Source organism: Bos grunniens, chromosome 19 (genome assembly GCF_055505025.1).
Source record: "Bos grunniens cultivar Pamir isolate PY7600 chromosome 19, Bosgru_T2T1.0, whole genome shotgun sequence".
NCBI classification, from domain to species: Eukaryota; Metazoa; Chordata; class Mammalia; order Artiodactyla; family Bovidae; genus Bos; species Bos grunniens.
The window spans coordinates 6,187,891-6,191,886 of NC_141183.1; the positions used below are offsets into that span (position 1 = coordinate 6,187,891).

The 3,996-nt window shown below is 59.4% G+C and overlaps 1 long non-coding RNA gene across 1 annotated transcript; it reads right to left on the reverse strand.

The window, feature by feature from the left end:
- Window positions 1-808: 808 nt before the first annotated feature.
- LOC147350999 (uncharacterized) lies at window positions 809-3,401 on the reverse strand. The gene is made up of 3 exons (XR_015147130.1): window positions 2,567-3,401; window positions 2,103-2,186; window positions 809-926 (listed from the first exon to the last, which is right to left on the reverse strand). It is a non-coding gene; the product is annotated as an uncharacterized LOC147350999 (long non-coding RNA).
- Window positions 3,402-3,996: the final 595 nt, after the last annotated feature.

A 3,996-nucleotide genomic window follows, 5' to 3' on the forward strand; every position in this document is an offset into this window, starting at 1 on the left:
CTGAAGCTCAGCCTCCCGAACACACGACATTCGAAACCCCTCCCAGGGACTTCCCTGGTGGTTATGAATCCGCCTGCCAATGAAGGGGACACAGGTTCTATACCTGGTCTGGGAAGATCCCACAAGCTGCAGGGCAGCTAAGTCCGTGTACCACAACTGCTGAAGCCTGTGGGCCCTGGAGTCCGTGCTCTGCCCCAGGAGAAGCCACCGCAGTGAGAAGCCCACATACCGCAACCAGAGAAACCCAGGCACAGCAACGAAGACCCAGCACAGCCAAAAAATACAAAGAGGTAAAATAAAGTTCAAAAAACCCTCCCAACCCCATCTTGCTCCTCCTCTCCTGTCCTCTCCATGTGGCCCCTGCGTTTAGGTGATGACCTGCTGACCTGATGGGTGGTCTCCTAGAACCGGCTCTGACCAGTTCATGGGAACCACTCTCTCCACATTCAAAAACTGACATCACGTCAACAGCCTGAAATTGACCATGGCAGGAGGACTGACACCGTGGGAATCAGCACATGCTACAAATGAATGACTGATTTCGTAATTTAGGTCAGAAAGCCAGATTTCAATCATTTGCCAGCACACCCCTGTAGGAAGGCTCCAGAGCATGTCGGCCACTTGCACATCTGCCCATCTCGGTGTGGGCTGTTCCCTCTGCCAGGCTGCCCCCTACTCCCTGGGACGCCCCTTCTGTCTCTCCTCTCTGCCTGGGGTGAGACCCCAGTCATTTGCTGAGGCCCCAGGAAGATTCCCAACCCCCTTCCTCCAGGCCCCTCCAGCACAGGGATCCTCCACCCAACCTGGATTTCTCACCTTGTCTTCTATCCTAGGGGTCATCTGGTTCCCAAAATGCAAACCAATTCAAAGCAGCTTCAAGAAAAGGTAGAAATCTGTGTGCAGGGGAGGGGTGAGCTTCACAGGACCTGGAAGAGAACGTTTAGCTGCTGTCACAGCCGCGAGGAAGGTGTCCACCAGCTCCTCTTTCTCCGAAGCTCCTGTCCCTGACTCCAGCGTTCATGCACCCACCTTGGCTTCTCCCGAAGAGGCTCCCCGGGCCCCCGGTTTGGATGAAACCCCAGACAATCAGCCACAAAACAAACCAGAGGCTCTAAGCTCTGGCTCCAAACCCAGGATTGTCCCAGCTTGGCCCAATCATCCGAGGCCTTGGGGCAGGGTCACATTGTCATGGGGAAGAGGGAGTCACGTGGCTGCTGTCTCTTTAGCTGGGAGCTGTGGGGCCAACTCAGAGCCGAGAAACTGGCCCACCTCACAGACTAGCGGCCAAGGCCGTGAGGACAGGAGATGTGTTGATTCATCTCGAGACCCCCCAGTCCCAGCACAGAGCAGGGGCCCAATACATATTTGTAAATTCAAGCAATCACCTCAATTTGAATCCTTCTCTCAGCAACCTGTGACCCACTTGGTCCCTGGAGAGGGAGGCAAAGGGCTTTGAGGAATTCAATGGGGAAATGCTCCAAGCTCAAGTAACGAGGCGTCCTTTTCCTTCAGTTTCTGGCTGTGTGACCTTGAGCAAGTGGCTTAACATCTCTGTGCTTCAAGGACCTCGCTTGCAACACAAGGACTGTGATCTTGCCTAATGCGTGGCTGTGGTGAGGATGGTGGGACATGGTGGTCCCACAGCAGCTGGTGTGCCACCTGACACTGTGTGTGTGTTAGTCGCTCAGTCGTGTCTGACTCTTTGCAACGCCCCGGACTGTAGCCCGCCAGGCTCCTCTGTCCATGGGATTCTCCAGGCAAGAATACTGGAGTGGGTTGCCATGCCCTCCTCCAGGGGATCTTCCCAGCCCAGGGATCAAACCCTGTCTCCTGCATTGCAGGTGGATTCTTTACCACTGAGCCACCGGGGAGCCCCTGGAGCTTCTGTCCTGTTCTACCCTGAACCCACAGAACAGGGTCCCCCACTGCTCTCCCATTAGGCTTCCTCTCCAGGTCTGATGTGACTCCAGTCAGCCGCACACAGCGCCTCTTCCAACCCCACCAGGGCCCTGCTCCCAGAGGGGTAAGTCCGCATGGACACCCAAGGGCAGCCACTCCCCCCTACTCCCGCCCTGCCCCCAGATCTCCCCCAAAGACCTCACCTGCTGTCCTTCACAAGCCGGCTGCATCTGCCTTCCTCCACCAACAGGAGAGCAGTCTGCCCTGCAAGGGCTGAGGGGGAAACTCTGAACAGGAAAGAAGGAGGCAGAGTTGGGAGGACCCAACTGCCCTTCGGCCTTCCCCCCACTTCCTATCACCCCCGTCTGGGAGGTTAACTTTCCAGAGACCACAGGCTACTTCTCGGGGAGGGATGTGCCGTGCTCAGTCATGTCTGACTCTGCAGCCCCACCCCATGGACTGTAGCCCACGAGGCTCCTCTCTCCATGGGATTCTCCAGGCAAGATACTGGAGTGGGTAACCTTCTCCAGGGGATCTTCCCCGACCCAGGGATCGAACCTGCATCTCCTGAGTCTCCGGCATTGGCAGGTGGGTTCTTTACCACTGGAGCCACCTGGGAAGCCCATGGGGAGGATGAGAGCAGAGCAAAGGGAACAGCCCGTGTTACCTTATAGGCGATCCAGAGAGCAGGTAGAGGTGGAAGGAAGGCAGGGCGGACAGGGTCGTGTCTTGGAGCTGGAGAACTGGAGAACGTGACGAGCAGCCAGGGCCGCCCTTCCCCAGGCCTCAGCCAGGAAGGAGGCTGGTTGGGGCCACTTCTGACTCCATCCTTCCTGCTCCAAAGGTGCTGTGATTTTCGCCACGTGGGAGGCCTCTGGCGGCTCCCCAGCCTTTGCAAGGAAGCCGAGGAGACCCCGGGAAAGGTTTCTCACCGCAGAGACCCAGGTCAGTTTGCTCCTCCTTGCTCCCAAGCAGGCAGTGCGCCTCCCTGACCCCTGGGATGGAGTCTGCTGCTGCTGCTGTTGCTGCTAAGTCGCTTCAGTCGTTTCCAACCCTGTGCGACCCCAGAGACGGCAGCCCACCAGGCTCCCCCGTCCCTGGGATTCTCCAGGCAAGAACACTGGAGTGGGTTGCCATTTCCTTCTCCAATGCAGGAAAGTGAAAAGTGAAAGTGAAGTCGCTCAGTCCTCTGACTCTTCGTGACCCCATGGACTGCAGCCTACCAGGCTCCTCCGTCCATGGGATTTTCTAGGCAAGAGTACTGGAGTGGGGTGCCATCGCCTTCTCCGGGGATGGAGTCTAGATTCGCACAAATCTTGTTTCTAAACTGGCACACACCAGAGGAGACAGGAAGGACAGGGGCACAGAGACCCAGTTCTGGCTCTGAAGCGTGGGGTGCGGGCCCCCCGGCCGCTTCCAGCTTCCTCTCCTTCCTCCCAACTCCGGCTTCCTGCGCAGGACCCTCTCCGCTGGCGCACACTCCGGCGCCCTCGCGTCCCCGTGGTTCCCTGACCCCTCGGGCCGGCTTCCAGCCGCAGGGCGGCCTTGAGCGCTCTCCTTAATCGCCTCACCTTGGGAGGCAGTGCAGCTCTCCGCAATTGCTTCTGGAAACGCGGTCACCAGTTTAATTGGCAGAACGTGTCCTGGGCGATGGTACCCGGAGAAGCAGCCTCGGGCCTGCCTGTTTCTCGGGTGGGCGGCTATGCATGCGCGCGGCTCACCCGCACGCGGGAGGCTCACCGGCCAGGGTGCGTCTGCGCCTGTGGATGCCAACCTGAGCCTGCAGACGTGGCCGGGCTTCCGGGGACCAGGGAGTGCGGGGGACGCTGGGATGATGGGCGGGACAGACGGGAGCAGGCTGAGCCCCAGGGACTCCTCTGCCTCGGGGCCACGGAGGAGCCGGACGGGGAGGCGGCCACACTGGATCACTGGGCCCCCGGAGGCCTGCCGCCCACGGACTCCCGGTACCGTGAAGACAGGCCATCTGGTCCCTCCAGGTCGGAACTCCACCCTGCTCCGGTCCCGTGGGTGACCATGACCTTGTGGGGTTCGGCTAGTGGGGTGCTCTGGGGGTAGATGGGAGGGAGGAGAAGAGGG